Source organism: Hipposideros armiger, unplaced genomic scaffold (genome assembly GCF_001890085.2).
Source record: "Hipposideros armiger isolate ML-2016 unplaced genomic scaffold, ASM189008v1 scaffold_569, whole genome shotgun sequence".
Lineage (NCBI taxonomy): Eukaryota > Metazoa > Chordata > Mammalia > Chiroptera > Hipposideridae > Hipposideros > Hipposideros armiger.
The window spans coordinates 533,673-551,519 of NW_017731919.1; the positions used below are offsets into that span (position 1 = coordinate 533,673).

Here is a 17,847-nt window from a genome sequence, read left to right on the forward strand (position 1 = left end):
GGCGCGCGCGGCGGCGCGCGGCGGGCGCGAGTCATCAATTATGCAAGGACTCGGGCGGCGCGGGGGGCGGGCGCGGGGAGCGCTCCAAGATGGCGCCCACCGCAGTCCCGCCCGCCGCAGCCTCGGCGCCTCTGCAGTCCGGCCGCGCCTCCCGGGCCCCGCGTTAGGGCTGCCGCTGCCTCTTTCACCGCCGCTGCCGTAAGTCGACCCAGAGCCCCCGCCCCGGTGCCGCTCTTCGCCCGCCGGGTTCCCCCTCTCTCCTCGGGACCCTGGAGCGGGGCTCGCCCATCTCTAGTCAGGGGCTTTGCCGCAGAGTGCGCGGCGGGGCTCCAGGAGTCATGGAGCTGGGTTTCTACCTTCCCTGTTTTGGACAGGTGTTTGGAAGTCTTGCATCTTTCCCCCGTGTTCACCGGGGGTCCCTGAGGAGAATTGAGGACCAGCGGCCCCCACCCCCATACACCCTCGCTCTCCTCTCGTCTCTTGGCTGCATTGGGGACACTGGCCTGCCCTCGGCGCCCCTTTCGTAGTGCAGCGCCCCCACTCACTCCCTGTCTCCCAGGGCCCGGGCAGAGTCGCAGCCCCTCGCCGGGTTGTACTGGGAAGGGCAGCGCTGTCGGGATCTGCCTACAGCCCCTCAGGTAAACCCCCTCCCCCATGTCTTACTGCATCCTTCACCCCCATCCGGCTTCAGGTTGTTACCAACTGCAGAAGCCAGGGGTTCCTGGGTTCATAGGACAGCCAGGACTCCCCCTGTCCTTTACTCGGATGCGTCCGCCCCCTTCTCGACAGGGTGCTCTGGGGCTGTGTTGGGGGCCCCCGGGACCTTCCTGGTCAGGCTAGGATTACTGCATTAGGGAGTACATCACTTTCAGAATATCCCCTTCCCCCACCCCACCCCTACGCCACCCGATGCAGAGCTCGTTCCTGTTCTCCTCTCTCCCTTCCCTCCCCCACCACACCACCAGCAGCAGCACCCTGGACTTCTTGTTAGCGTTGGGCTTACGGGACTGCCCAGCTCCACAGGCTGGGACCCCTCCTCCCTAGTTCTCTCTTAGTACTTGGGGACCGCAAAGCCTCTGCATTTTCCCTGAGAGCTCTGCTCCATCCCCTCCATGCCAGCAGCAACCACTGGTGGAGACTTGGCAGTTAACTTTCCAGGGGTTAGCCAGGGCTTTCAGACTCCTTCAGGGGCCCCCTCTTCGATGTGGGGTGGAGTGGGAATCATTTTCAGCCAGATACACATGATTCTTCAAACTATGCATTCCTTCCAACTCCTCCACCCTGTGCCCTCTTCCTCACTTACACTGCAGTTTTTGAAACATGGGGGGAATACATTTTATATCCGGAGATTCCAAGATTCAGAATCAGTGTTCATAATAAAAGGATGTCATTTGTTGGGAGGATAAAAAGGAAACTTTGCATTGCATCTGGCTAATTCTGGGGGAGGGAGAAATAATTAGCATGGAGCAAGCTCTACCTACCAGGAAAACAGCTGTTATTGCACAGTGCGCACCAGAGAAGCAGGGATGGCAGCAGGAAGTGTGGTTGAGGGCTTTGGGGGCAAAGGGGGAGAGTGCATTTTATAACTGTTTTCTCAAGTTTGAACCTGAGGAGACTTTAGAGAGGTAGCGGTGTGTTAGGGCTGGGGGATGTTTTAGCTTTCCAAGGGAGATTTCGGATGTGGTAGGTTTTCACTGTTTCACAATCTCTGTACTTCTCCCTTTTCTCCACGTGCATTAGAAGATATTTGGGGGTGGGGGAGCCTTTTTCTTTCCTCAAAAAAATTTTTTTGATGTGTAATGCAAATGGCTGGGTAACATTACCACCCGGTACCATCCTGGTAGGAATCTCGGGGGAATCAGACTTAAAATGCTGAAAGCTTTGTAGCACATTGCCTGTAACCTGGTTCTTGAAATACTGCAGCTTTTTTTCTTTGGAACTCATGACCCATAAGGCCTTCAATTCTCCCTGAAAGAGAATTTGATTGCTTGGAAGGGGGGTAGAAGTGATGGTTTGTTATTCAGCAAGCATTCTCTGTCCTAGAAATTGAGGCTGTACCTGGAGAGGACTGCAAGCATGTTCCATGTTCTCTGAACATATGATTCTGGGTATGTGTAAATGTGTTGTATTTCTTAGTAGGGTTGGTGGTGGGTATGGCAAAGCAATTCTTGATATTGCATGCCTGTTATTGGTTCCTTTGGTTGAGTTTGAGAGGCTGACTTAATAATACCTTTGGTTTTCATTTAGGGTTTTGTCAACTTTTTTCAAAATATTTGAAGGATCTTATTTTAAATTAATAAAGGATTATGCATTGGAATATAGCATACTTAAAAACAAACAACCATACAGTTGCTTGGTGCTTTCTTTGTAGGAGCTTTAACAAATTTTTCTCGCCAGCCAGCTTTGGTTGCGTGTTTAGATGTGCCCCAGGGTTTCTTGCTGTGGTGCTGAAAGGACAGTTCCCTGCCCAGCCCTGCGGTGAAGTAAGTGCACACAAGATTTGGGTTTTTCTTTGCTTTTATTATGAGCAGGCTTCCCTATAGATGTGTGCGTGCATGCGCAGCTGGGTTTATATTTGAGGTTGCAGGCCTAGTTATCATATTTTATTACTCCCACATAATTCTTCATTTTGGCTGTCCCTCATGGAGACAGTGTTTTACAGGCTGCAACAGATCCATGTGTAAGTCATACAGTGACATTTTGCTGACTGCATTATTTTAGCACATTTCGATGATTTCAAATAGCAAGAAACTGTTAATATTATGGGAATTGGTCTCCACAGGGAGTAATCAGAAAGCTCTCTGAATTAAGCTGGATCAGAAAAGCATCTTCCCTGGGTTGATTTAAACAGTGAGCTGGGAAAAAGGACTCAACACAACAGAGGCCTGTATGAGATCCATTGTATCACTAAAGTAGACTTGTCAAAAAATTATTTTACAATCCTAGAATAGGATGGGGGACATAAAATTCAGCTTGTACAACCTCCCGTCCAGCATGGGAATCCCCTTATAGGAGATTTCTGCTTTAAATACTTCCATTGGTAAGGGACTTACTACCACATAAAGTAGCTCATTCCATTTGGATTTCACTGTGGTTGAAGTACTTTAACTCATTGAAAAGGTAACAACATAAAGTTAAAAGACAAGCTGGGGCTATATCGGGCAAATGCCATATTTGTTACCAAGAAAAAAATTGACAATCAGTGTCCTGTGGAGAGTATACAAGTAACCTGCACCTGCTTGAAAAGCATACAAAGATACAGACATATCCACCTAACGCAAGAAAAACATTCCATGAATGGGGAAAAAAGTGATCTTTAATGTGTTGATATTATGTAATAAGTTCTAGAGACACATGTATGAATTAATGAGTACTTAATTGCTGTGGATTATGTCTGAGAAAATAAACACACTGTATAAAAAATGTTAAAAATACATAGTTTATGCAGAGTGAGGTCAGTTTCCATAATTATAAAAATAACATACTTATTGCAGAAAAATTTTAATACATATATATAAAAAATGAATAATAAAAAAATGAATAAAGTCAGTCTTACCACCCTAAGCAAAACAATTTTCTGTTTTATTGTATCAATTATAAATAACAAACAACATTATATTAGTTTCAGGTGTACAACATAGTGATTAGACATTTATATAACTTACAAAGTGATCCTCCCGATAAGTCTGGTACCCATCTGACACTATACATAGTTGTTACAATATTATTGACTATATTCCCTATGTTGTACTTATATCCCTGTGACTATTTTATAACTGTCCATTTGTACTTCTTAATCCGTTCATCTTTTTCACCCAGCCTCCCAACCCTTCTCCCATCTGGCAGCATCAGTTTGTTCTCTATCTATGAGTTTGTTTCTGTTTCGTTTGTTAGTTTATTTTGAGTATTTTTAAACCTGGTCTTTTAAACTCTTAAGTTCATAGTCCATTATTCAGTTATTTAGGGACTTAAACACTAGATTGTTATATTTCAGTTTACCATTATTTTCTGAATTTTTAAAACAATTTTATTGGGGAACAGTGTGTTTTTCCAGGACCCATCAGCTCCAAGTGAAGTAGTTGTTTCAATCTAGTTTTGGAGGGCGCAACTCAGTGGCCCATGAGGGGATCGAACCAGTAATCTTGGTGTTATGAGCACTGCACTCTAACCAACTGAGCTAACCGGCCACCTCCTTGAATCATTTTTAAATTTTCCAAAAAATTATCTTTAATGTGAAAGAATTCATTCTTAGAATTGGAATCCTATAAAGTCTCTTGATTTAAATGTAGCAACCTAACTAGAGGAATAAAGAAACCTTTCTCAATCAGTGAATCAACAAATATTTTCCCTCTGCACCTACTGGTAAGAGGCATTATACTAGGCACTACCACTCTTTAAATGGCAAGAACCAGCTTGGAAAATAATACCATGGTCAAAAACTGTAGCTATTAAAGTGTTAAAGGAAGGAAAAAGAACTTTCATCCTTTAGGTATATTAATTGCTGAAATGTTGTATGGCAGACCATTAGGGCTAGCCCAGTGATTCAGCCTAAAAAAGAATAGTTTGTGCAGGAGCAGGAAGTAAATGCAGGAAAAGAAAAGACTGCGAAATCTTCTGGGAAATATTTCTTTGTCTGTTTTTGAGGTTATAAAAACACAACCAGGACACGCAGTTAAATACTATGTCAGGAATTAAGGTGAAATGAAATGAAGACCCAAGAAGTTTGCCATAGTTGTACCGTTGAGAAGAAAATGCCAACAGCAACATGGGCTTTGGAGTTAGGCAAAACTAAGTTCAAGTCTTGACTCTGCTACTTATTAGTTTTGTGACCTTGGGCAAGTTATTTAATGTATCTTGCTTCAGTGTTCTCATCTATAAAAGTAAGAATAATAATACCTACATTGCAGGGTGTTTGTGGGGATTAAATGAAATCTCTGTTTCCTTATGGTTTATGATACAAAGAGCTTAGTATATATTAGCTCCTTTCCCTCTGGGGATTTAGCAGCTCAGTGTGTATTTATATGTGTATTTGATATAGTATGTATGTACTATATTAAATTTCAGTAGTCTGAAAAGCAGATGTGTGCTTTATCTGCGGTCTGGTGTGGAGGATAGAATCACAGATAGCCTGACTAGGGCGGACATTGTTAGTCCAAATGGAGAAAAGTTCTGTACAATTGCAGTGTTGATATCCACCATCACAGTGCAAATGCAGTTACCAGAGTAACCCTTTCTTCATTTATTCCCAAACTAATCTAGAATAGGACTCTACTGAAAAGGAGAGCTCTGGCACTCAACAATTGGCAGGCAACTGGGCTGTTTTTAGCTACAGCCTGGGAGCTGAAGGTGGAATGGGCCCAGAGGCTGAGGCTCTTCTTTATTCTTCTTGAGCTGGGTATTTTAATTTGGTAAGTGATTATACAAGTTTGGAGTTGCTTTGTGTTTAGCACTGTTCTAGGTTTTCCCCTTATATAATCTTTGAACTGCTTTTTTTGAATGGGTCATACACATTTAGGTCTCATGACTGATCATCTACCTTTGTTAATTATTACTCTATGTGTGCCTGTTTATAAAAACTTTAAAAATCTTTCTATCAGTTGATAGTTTGAGTTAAGTAGGACAAATATTATTCGACCCATTTTATAGCTGAGGATACTGAGTAAGTATCTTAGTGCTTATGTGAGTTGTTCAGGGCTCCAGGACCAGTTAAATTGTGGAGCGGAGACAGGTATCCAGGTTGGTTAACTCATGCTTAAAGATTTTTTCCTATTAAATGATACTCTGATGTTCATATAACCGAGTAATGTGAATAATTTTGGCTTTATTTTAAGAAATTATCGTTATCCTAGGTAGCTAAACATATCTTAGTGAGTGGGCATAGTGAAAGATTCTGGGCTAGGCAGAGGGAGGGCAAAAGTACCTTTGAAGCAGAGCATTTTGGAGGCAGGAAGGATGAGGGGAAATGAACAGAAAATGTATCAACAAATAAAACATGAATGAAAATAGGAGGCATTAAAGTAACATACTCATTTTATTTCTGTAGCTGTCGTAGCTCCTTTTTAAAAGGTCATCATGTCTTGGGGTCTGCCTATCTGTTTTCTTATCTCTTGCACATAAATAGATACACTTGGCTACTCATAAGTGCTCTCACATTGCCAACGTAAGTTCTAACCAGGACCACTGTGGAATTGTGTGTGACCACTCCTATCAGCTTGACTATGCGAGGCTGAAATTGGAGTAGGACTTGGAGAACAGTATGCTGGGGATTGGTCCTGGGAGGGATATGCGTATTGGAGCAGAAAAAGTTCTGGGAGCCTCCTGGGCTAGAAGAGCAAAGGTGAAAGAAGACAGTTAAGATTTCCCTTAGGTATGTGAAGATGTGTCATACAGAAGAGAAAGGAATAAAAAAAAAAAAACCAAGTTGGGAGCCTGAGGGTCTAAGAGGTTCTCTTCACTTGGGACTGAAGCACTCTTGATCCTGGAAGTCGTCCATTGGGGTAGGAGGACTAAAATGTTAGCTGGAGAGGTTTGGAGCACTTTTACATGCACTACTGGTGGTAGGGAGAGGCATCCTGTATTCATTGGGCTTGTCTCAGGATCTGGAAATGGAAAGCACTGAAATCCCTCAGAAGGCATACGGTATTACCAGGCTCCTTTCATGTTGTTAATTAGTGCGGTTTTTATGCTGTAAAATCTTTTGGGTTCCTGGGGAGTCAGAACATTAGAGAAATATAGTCAATGCTTATTTATCCAGGAATGGATAATCTAGGCTGTGAATTATATAGGTCATTTATTTTCTTCCCCTTTTCTCCATTTTGGATATTTAATTGATCATTAGTATTTCCACCAGAGTAAACTTGGAAAGGGAGAAAAAGTCAAAATTAAAGTGTTACTTTAAATTTTTAGATAATGATTGATGAAGCGATCACAACTACTTTATCAATGAAAAGGCCATTCATTTTTCATCTATCCTTCTTCTCTCCTCATTTTAATATTTAATAGTATAGACAATTGAAGGCTGAGCCTCCAGAAGCTAAATGTTCACAGGAAGCCAGTGTGAAATAGCATTTTTCCTTCATTTTACTGAGTGACAGCCCTATAAATAAATAGGGCTTAATTTATTACATGGTTAATTTCTTGTTTCAGGAGGAATTCTTCTTCAATTAAAGATAATGCAACAGGCTTTTGATTCACATTCAGTTGTGTGTTTTTGTCTTAATAAAAAGCCAAATAAAATGCTTTTAAATGAAAATAAATTGGTACATTATTATTAAATTGCAGAGAAAGATTGAGCAGGTTGCAAAACTACTGTGGTAGAGCTTTCTCAGAATACCCAGAAATCTCCTTTACTAAAGGCTTCTCAATTGGATTTCCTGAGATTTTGGTGAAGACTAAAGGGGAGAAATGTCTTATTTCTAGGAAAGATGCCTTGAAGAAAAGACATTGTAAAAGATTTGTGTTGTCATAAGGAAGAAGGTATTGGGAGAGTGAGGAATAATCAGAGCAGAGTGAGAGAAAGTGAAAGGACTGCAGTGAAAATGGACAAGGACAAGGGAATTTGGATGTGAACTTGGGGAACTATTCATATTTTAAAAGAAGGAATTCCCTCCTCTCTGCAGATTCCTTTGAGTATATCTATCTCTGTGTAATACTGAACTAGAGTGATCCTGGTCTTCTGGATAAGCGTGGAACTGTAGGAAGGTGTTTTGTTTTTTAAATGTTAATTTATCCTTAGCTCTGCTAGAACTTTGCTGCAAATTGCATTCTTTTTTAAAAATATTTTATTGGGGAACAGCCATGGTCATTGGTTACACATTTCTTTCATGCTACAGTGGCCTAGTTGACTCTTTTAAGGAGGGCACATCTCACAGTGGCCCATGTGGGGATCGAACCAGTAACCTTGGTGTTATCAGCACCACGCTCTAACCAACTGAGCTAACCGGTCACCCACAAGTTGCTTTGTCTGATCTCTGCATTGGAAAAGCTGGAGAATATTTTCTTACTCTATAGCAAAAAATTTAGTAACATTCTTAAATTTTTTTTTTTACTCCCCTACCTCCCTTTTTAGGATTTTTTTTTTAAGATTTTTATTGGGGAATTGGGGGATGGGAACAGACATGTTGCTGTCCTTTTGTTCTTCAGTCTAGTTGTGGAGGACGTGGCTTCACTGGCCCAAGTTGGCACCATCATTGCGCTCTTCTCAGGCGAGGCAGATCAGTTGCCGGCTTCTGGATGACCGCTCATGGCGACTGCTTGGCCGCTCATGCTGGCTGCTGGCTATACACGGTAGCCCATGGCAACCCACTGCAGCAGGGGCTGCAGCCTACCCATCACCATCGCCTCACTGTAGCCCAGCTCCAGGTTGAGCTGTTGTTCAGCATTTTAGCTGTAGAGGGCAGTGTCACTGGCCCGCATATGTGGGATCCGAACTGGGGCCCTCTGGCGTCCCAAGCCAGCTCTTAACCAACACACCACTCGGCCGGCCCCTTTTTTAGGATTTTAAGTCATTTAATATAAAAACATTTTCTTCAAAGGCACTGTTGAAGGTATCTCTTCCATTCTATGTAGTCAGGTATATCTTTTACATTCATTTGTTTGAATAGTTAACAGCGGCACAGGTTCAAAAATCAGAAGGTTCCAAGTTAAGTAGTCATCTTATACAGTCTTCCACTCACCCAGTATGTACTATAAAGGCAGCTACTGTAACCAATTTCTCTTGTAACCTTCTCTACATATGTGTATGCATCTACTATGTTTCCCTGAAAATAAGACCAGGTCTTACATTAATTTTTGCTCCAACAATCTACATTTATTCATTTATTCATGTACAAAAATCTTCTTTATTCAAACAGTCATATCTGGCTGATGATCTTAACTGGGGCTTATGTTTGGGGTAGGGCTTATATTACAAGCATCCTGAAAAATGCTAGGGCTTATTTTCCAGCTAGGTCTTATTTTCGGGGAAACACGGTATATACATTATCTCCCCTTGTCCCAGATACAAGTATTTCTGTTGTCTTTTGAGGAAGACTGCTAAAATAGTTTGAGGATTTGAACTCATTCTAGATCATCTTAGATCAATTAATTCCCCCCTTTCCTTTTGATATAGATAATCCTGTTTTATTTTTCTTAGTGAAATTTATATTCTAATTTCTTGCCTTATTTAAAGTAAAGTTAGTTTGGGCCAAAGCAGCCCTTTTTTACTAAGTACATTGCTTTTCAGGGTTCCCGTTTGAGAATTATCTATGAAAAATAAAAGTATAGAGGAAGTTATGGCCTTAAGAACCATTAGTCTCAATACACACATACAGCTATTGCTTTCTGTGGGGAACTATAAATCACCTATCCTGACCACACCAGTCAACAAATATTTAGTGAGTAGCAACTAAGGGTGTGGCATTATGACAGGTATTGAAAGATATAGAAAAGATAGACGTTACATTCTAAAAAGGAACATATTTATTTGGTGAAAGAACTTTTAAACACAAAATGTTTACTAAGAAGAGGTTCATGATAACAATTGAAAAGGGTTTAATTGCCACATAAGTGTAGAAAATAAGTAAATTGATTTTTTTAGAATGGTGTGAGCTCCAAGCTGGTATGATCAGAGACAGATTGATGGAAGAAGTATGATTTGAGTTGAGCTTTACAAAATGGTTGGGTAGACCAGTGTGAGCCAAGGTGAGAATGTACAGTGTTTTGTGGGAGCAGTGAACAAATCACTTGGGTTGGCGTAGGACGCACTTCCCTGCCCTCAGTGGCAGATAAGCTTGCGAAGATAGGGTAGAGATAGCCAAACATTGAGGAGTTTTGAAAGTTGGATTTATCCTTAGAGACAATGGAGAATATAGAAGATTTCTGAGGGAGTACAGAGTGACATATCAAAGCTGTGCTATAATGTTTTAGGAGGATTGGGCAGCAGTGTATAATAGGACGGTCTCTAGTAAGGAATGGACATCCAGCTAATTTGCTCTTTGATTTGGCCTAGCTGGGTGGTGACAAAGGCTTGGACTAGGAGAGTAATGATGAAGATGAGAAGGAAGGAAAACACAGTAGTAGAATTTTGTATAAGTGTGTCACATGGACGTATGTGCTTAAGTAACATTTTTCTAGTGTAAGAAGTATTTTATAGGAAGACTTGGAGGGACTTAGTGAATGACTTTGCATGGGGGAAAGGAGGAGGAGTAAAGATTATTTTGCTATCCTTAAATTTAGGGACAGAGAATCTTCTGTTGAGAAAATCTGTAGTACATGTTGGTAGTCTAGTCCAGTGTCTTGATTAGCAAGCTATCTTTATTTCTGATTTTTAATCCTTTCTCTGCAGACATGTTTTCCCCCTTGAGCTTCTAACATTATTTCCTTAAGGAAAACCTAAGTCTTCCAACTTCTTTATTTATTCTCTGTGCTTTCTCACTGACAAAGAGTATTTAATCTTTGTCTCGATCCTTATTTTGGAGTCTTCCATTCTGTTAATTTATAGACATTTAACTCATCTTTTTTCTTGATATTCTCAGTTTGGTGTATAAAGAAACAAGAATTATGCTCCTTTTCATGGACCTGGTGGATGACTGTTTTGCCCTTACTGCAACTCGGTTGCTTTCTTCCTTGATCATTTGCTTATATTCCGTGTGCTTCATGAGAACCATAGTATTTGAAACTGCAGGCTGAATTAAAGGGAGCAACTGAGCGGATTCTCATAGGTGAAAGCAAAGGGAAAGAGTTAAGCCTTATCAGCCATACTGTTGCTTTCTATTTAGGGCACTGAATCTTGGGCTGTCGATACCAAATTTCAGACTCGACTTGCATAAACTTCCTTGGGGAAGCTGGGGTACATGACAGTGGCCAGTGAGCCGTAATGTGCCCCTTTAGTATACAGTGGTAATTTGGAGCAAAGGCTGAGCTCAGGGAGCTTGGGTTCTGTTCCAGCCTTTTGTGGTCAGTAAAGATCATTGACTAAGACAAAATACAGGGTGATTGGAACATGAGAATATATACACACAAACTAACAAAAAGTACCTAGAGAAAAGCAATTTAATTTAATGCAATAAAAAATTTCATTTAATTAATATTATTTTCCATCTTGCCATTGAAGTTACTAAGAACTTGCAAATTCCATTAACATTTGCCACAGCTTGCACTCAGTTGGCAGAAGTCCCCATGGTTTGTGTGGAACCAGTAGAGCAGGCAGAGTTCATGTATAAGATGTTAGTGAATTTATCACTCTATTTAGGGATGCAAAGCATCCTTACAGTAATCCCATTAAGGAGGTTCTCTGTGCAATCACACTGTAAGTTTGTACCTGCTTCCTAGTTTGAATGATCAAAGTAAGAGTGATTAAGAACAGTTAAACAACAGCCTCTTGGGAAGGCATTCTTAAGGTAGCCTGGGATGAGGGAAGTCCATAAAGACCTCTTAACTGAATGATGGCCATCTGTTTTATTAATCCAGACGTTCTAGTGCAAATAATATTTATAGATTTTTATATTTTTTAACTTTCCTTTTTGTAACATTTCTTCTTGTCTCTAGAAAGGGTGGATATAAGACTCAAGAAAGGCACAGAATGAATGATTAAATGTAGAGGGGAAACAAAGAATGATCATGTGGATATTTCACTTACCTCACAAGGCTCCCCACCCTCCCCCCTCCCCCGACTCATTCTGGAAACTTCAGACATAAGTGTCAAAGGAGGTAAAACTTCTTTTATTATGGGACCTTAATGTAGACTCTTGGCATTCAAAATTGCTCAAAAGCTTTATAGGTAAAAGAAAATAAGTTCATTTTGTGTGATGAATGGGTATCAAAGACTTGTTATTTATTAGATTTGAGTGTTTTCCATCTTTAATTAAATTATATCCAGCCTGACCCTTGGGGGCTGATGTGCTTTGTTCACTAGCCACAAGCTCCTCATTGACCATCAGTAAGCCTTTGGTTTACATTGTCCCTTGTGATTGTAGGAGTTGCCATGTCTTTCGCCTCCCACTCCTCAGCCGACTGCCAGCTGGTTTCCAGGGGTGAGGCATAGCTGTCATCAGGACACTGGGACTCACCCTGCTAGGGCTCTGCTCTGAAGTGCCGCCCGTAGCCTAGGGTAATGCTCAGAGGAAGGTTTTTGGTTTTGGTTTGTTTGTTTGTTTTAAAGGGTAATGCATTTATCACTCAGCGCAATCTGTTGCAAAATCTCAAGGAAAAAAAAATCATCCCAGAAAGCAGTGTCACTTTTCTAGCCAGGATTCCAGAACCATCCGCTCCTTATAGGCTCTGCTTCTGTTTATAGATGTCGAGTTGTCAAGGCCTTTCCAGATATTTTTCCCTTCTGTGATTTAATCAAAGGACCTAGTAAGAATTCTTTTTTTTTAATTAAAAAAAAATTTTTTTATAGCCGAGCTATCCTGCCACCTGTTGGCAGCTCAGCTCGGGCAGGGACTCAAACCGCTGGTGCTCAGAGCTCACACTCTTGAGTGAGCTCTTAACCAACTGAGCCACTCGGCCAGCCCGTAAGAATTCTTTTTTTAAAAAAGATTTTATTGGGGAATCAGGGAAGGGAACAGTGTTGTGGAGGGCGCAATCTCAACTCCAAGTCCATTTGCCGCTTTCCATCTAGTTGCAGGGGGCATAGCCCACCATCCCACGTGGGAGTCGAACTGGCAACCTTGTTGTTAGGAGCACATGTCCTCACCAGCTGAGCTATCAGGCCTCCTGTAAGCAGCTCAGCGGCAGCTCAGCTCAGGCGCAGTCACTGGCCCATCTGGGAATCGAACCAGCGACCCTGTTGTTCAGAGCTCGCACTCTTAACCAACTGCACCAACCGGCTTGCCCTAGTAAGAATTCTTATTTGTGGGTGCTGAATGCTAACTTTTGGGGATATTATAAAAATCCAGTGTGGATCTGTGGAGTTCAAAGTATAGGTGCTGGTACATTTTGGGTCAGAGGGTATCTTATGTTTTTATGGCCAAAATTTAGACATCAGAACACCTGTGGTCTAGTGGCTTTGGGCCAGTCAGTACACAGTGCCCCTGGGACAAACAGTGTTCTTTTTCCTGTTTGGAAACTTATTCCTATTAGAAAGCCATAACCAAATAGGATACTCCTTTCCTTCACAAGAATAAGTTCAATAGAACTAACATTTGAAAAGGTTTTGAAGTTTTAGCTCATGTTTGGCAACCATATTTTTTCCTTTTAACATTTTAACAGCCTTAGTTATTTTTTAGTTGTTTTTTAAATTTACAAATAGTACAATTGAAAAAAAATTTGCTGTACAATTCCATGATTTTTAACACATGTATAGATTCACGCCACCACCACCACAGTCAGCATACAGGCCAGTTCCATCACCTCAAGAAGCTCCCCACTGTTGCACCTTTGTGGTGAGACTCTCCCTAACCCCTAATCCCTGGCACTCCGTGATCACTTCTCCTTTCCTATGGTTTTGCCTTTTCTAGAACATCGTAGAAATGGAATCGTGCTAGAGTATGTAACCTTTTGAGATTGGCTTCTGTCACTCAGCACAATAGCTTGGAGATGTATCTGTGTTATAGTTATCAGTAGTTTGTTCTTTTTTATTGTTGAGTAGTATTCCATTGTGTGGTTACACAACAGTTTGTTTATCTAGTCATCTGTTGAAGGATATTTGAATGTGTCCTGTTTCAAGTGATTATAAATAGTGCTACAGTAAACATTCATGTATTGGTTTTTCTGTGAACCTAAATTTACATTTTTCAAAGATATTCCAAGAGTGAGACTGCTGGGTAATAGAGGAGGTATATATTTACCTTTATAAGAAACTACCGAACTATTTTTCAGAGTGGTTATACCATTTTGCATTCCCATCAGCAATGTTCAGTTGCTCTATATATTCACTTGAACTTGGGATTTCAGATTTTTTTACATTTATTTTATTGTGGTAAGAACACTTAGTGTGAGATCTACCCTCAGCAAAATTTCAGATGTGCAGTACATCATTGTTGACTATAGGTACAATGTTGAACATTGTAATAATCCAACTTAAAAAACGGCCAAAAGATTTGAACAGTGCATGGATGGCAGTAAGCATATGAAAAAATGCTCAATATCATTAGCCATATGGACATGCGCATTGAAACCACAATGAGATAAACACTGCACACGTATTAAAATGGCTAAAATAAAAAATCTGAATGCTCAGTGTCACTAATAATCAGGGAAATGCAAATCTAAGCTACAATGAGATATTACCTCTCATCGGTCAGATAACTATTACAAAATCTCTAGAGCTATTCATCCTACTTAGCTGAAACTTTATGCCCATTGATTAGTAACCACCCATTTCCCCCTACCCGCAGCCCTAGCAACCATCATTCTACTCAGAGTCTATGAATTTGACTATTTTTGGTACCTCGTATAAGTGAAATCATGTAGTGTTTATCTTTCCCGGTCTGGTTTATTACACTTAGCATAATGTCAAAATTCATCCGTGTTGTATGTAACACATGTCAGAATTTCCTTCTTTTTTAAAGACTGAATATTTCATTGTACGTATATGCCACATTTTAAAAATCAGTTCATCTAGTGATGGACATTAGGTTGTTTCCAATCTTGGCTATTACGGGTAGTGCCACAGTGAACATGGGAGTGCTGATGTCTCGTAGAGATCCTGATTTTAATTCCTTTGTGTAAATACCCAGAGTGGGATTGCTGGAGCATATGGTAGTTACATTATTAATTTTTTGAGGAACCTCCATATTGTTTTCCATAGGAGCGGCACCCTTTTGCATTCTCAGCAGCAGTGTGTAAGGGTTCCAAATTTCTCAACATCCTTGTTAACACTTACTGTCTTATTTTATTTTTTGTAATAGTTATCTGACCGATGAGAGGTAATATCTCATTGTAGCTTAGATTTGCATTTCCCTGATTATTAGTGACACTGAGCATTCAGATTTTTTATTTTAGCCATTTTAATACGTGTGCAGTGTTTATCTCATTGTGGTTTCAATGCGCATGTCCATATGGCTAATGATATTGAGCATTTTTTCATATGCTTACTGCCATCCATGCACTGTTCAAATCTTTTGGCCGTTTTTTAAGTTGGATTATTTGTTTTCTTACTGTGAGCTTTGAGGTTTCTTTTCCTTTTAATATATCCTAGATACAAGTCTTTTATCAAATAAATTGCTTGGACATATTTTCTGCTAGTGTGTAGCCTCTCATTTTCATCTCTTAACAATGCCTTGTATAGATCTGAAGTTTTACATTTTGATTAAATCTAATTTGTCAATTTCTTTTATGGATTATGTTTTGATATAAGAATTATTTGTCTAACCCAAGGTCACAAAGATGTTCTCTGTTTTCTTCTAAAAGTTTCAGTTTCACATTTTACATTCATATCTATGATATATTTGAGTTAATTTTTGTATGAGTTATGAAATTTAGGTCAAAGTTCATTTAAAAAATTTTAATGACCAGTTATTGAAGACTATCCTTTCTCCATTGAAATGATTTTGCAGCCTTGTCAAAACTCAATTGGCTATATTTATGTGGGCCTATTTCTAGACTCTGTGTTCTGTTTCTTTGGTTTGTGTGTCTGTCCCGTCCCAATACCAGTCTTGAGTCTTGTACTGTAGCTTTCTTTATACAAGACCTAAAATTCTATAGTGTGAGTCTTCTAACTTTATTTTAGTTTTTAAAAAAATATTTTTGTCTAATCTAATCCTTTTGTTTTTTTATGTAAATTTTATAACCTGATTATCTATATCTGCAAAAACTCCTGCTGGCAGTTTGATGGGAACTGCATTAAATCTGTAGATGAAGTTGAGAATTGATATCTTGACTATATCGAGTATTCCAATCAATGAAACTGGTATATCTCTTCATGTATTTAGGTCATATTTGAGTTCTTTTATCAGCATTTTATAGTTTTAAACATATAATATGCACGTTTTGTTAGATTTATATCTAAGTATTTTTTGAGCTATTGTTTATGTTTTTATTTTAGATGTTAGTTCCTAATTCATTCCTAGTATATAAAAATATGATGGATTTCTGTATGTTAAACTTGTATCTTACAACCTTGCTAAGTTCACTTATTCTAGGAGCTTTATTATAGATTTCTGGGATTTTCTATATAGACAATTATGTCATCTGTGAAAAGTGACAGTTTTATTTCTTTTTTTCTAATCTATACACTTTTTAAAATATTTTTATTGGAGAATTGGGGGAGGGGAACAGTGTTGGGGAATTGAGTAAGGGGAACAGAGAAGTTGCTGTCCTTTTGTTCTTCAGCCTAGTTGTAGAGGACGTCGCTTCACTGGCGCATGTTGGTATTATCATTGTGCTCTTCCCGGGTGAGGCAGTCGCTTGTCAGCCATTGGACGGCTGCTCACGGTGGCTTACAACAGCTCACACCCGCTGCCGGCCAGCCTCACTGCAGTCTACGTGGTTGCCGGTGACTTACGGCAGCCCAGCTCCAGGTTGAGCTGTTGTTGTTCACCATCTTAGCTGTAGAAGGCGCAGCGTCACTGGCCCTCAAGTGGGATCCGAATTGGGGCCCTGCTGCTCAGAGCTGGCGTCCCAAGCCAATTCCTAACCAATGCGCCACTCGGCCGGCCCTCTAATCTATACACTTTTAATTTATTTTTCTCCTCTACCCTTATTACAGACTTCCAGTAACATTGAATGAGAGTGGTAAGAGTAGATAGATATTCATGACTTCTTCCTGATCTTAAGGAAAAAGCATGTAGTGTTTCATCATTAAATGTGATGGCAGCTGTTAATTTTTGTAGTTACTCTTTATCAGGTTGAGTAAGTTCCCTTCTATTCCTAGTTTGCTGAGAGTTTTATCAAGAATGGATGTTGTATTTTGTCAAATGCTTTTTTTTTGTATCAATTGATATGATTTTTTTTCTTTAATCTGTCAATACAATCGATTACATGGATTGATTTTCAAATGTTGAACTATCCTTGCATTCTTGGGATAAATGCCACTTGGTTGTGATGTTATTCTTCTATATTGTGGGATTTTGTTAGTGTTTTTTGAGGAATTTTGCATCTATGTTCATGTGGCTATTGGTCTGTAGTTTTGTTTTTCTCCTGTACTGTCTTTGTCTAGTTTTAGTATCAGGATAATGCTGGTTTTATAAAAGCTATTAAAAAATGTTCCCTTTCATATTTTTTGGAAGAGAATGTGTAAAATTCCTTAAGTATTTGGTAGAATTCTCCAGTGAAACATCTGAGCCTAGAATTTTCTTTGTGTGAATGTTTTTAAATACAGATTCAATTTCTTTAAGAGATATAGGTTTTTCAGATTGTTTCTTTTTGAGTGAGTTTTGGTACTTTGCGGCTTTCAAGGAATTGGTCCGTTTCATCTAAGTTGTCAAATTTATGTACATAGATTTGTTTGTTATATTTATTTCCTTATTATCCTTTTAATGTCTGTGGGTCTGTAGCAGCGGTTCTCAACCTTCCTAATGCCGCAACCCCTTAATACAGTTCCTCATGTTGTGGTGACCCCCAACCATAAAATTATTTTCATTGCTACTCTATAACTGTAATTTTGCTACTGTTATGAATCGTAATGTAAATATCTTTTTGTTTTCTGATGGTCTTAGGCGACCCCTGTGAAAGGGTCGTTCAACCCCCAAAGGGGTTGTGACCCACAGGTTGAGAACCACTGGTCTATAGTGATATTCCTTCTTTCATTCCTGGTATTGATAACTTGTGTACAGTAGTCTCCCCTTATCCATGGGTACATTCCAAGACCCCCAGTGGATGCCAGAAACCGTGGATAATACTGAACCCTACATATACTTTGTTTTTTCCTATACATACTTACCTATGATAAAGTTTAAATTATAAATTAGGCATAGTTTTTAACAA

At 39.8% G+C, this 17,847-nt stretch overlaps 1 protein-coding gene across 1 annotated transcript in view; it reads left to right on the forward strand.

Moving 5' to 3' along the window:
• The first annotated feature begins 48 nt into the window (after positions 1-48).
• The window catches only part of SCN8A (sodium voltage-gated channel alpha subunit 8), a 203,388-nt gene continuing 185,589 nt past the window's right edge, over positions 49-17,847 (forward strand). The window contains exon 1 of the mRNA XM_019623876.1: positions 49-198. The gene's annotated coding sequence lies outside the window, so the exon portion shown is untranslated. The remainder of the gene's footprint in view (positions 199-17,847) is intronic.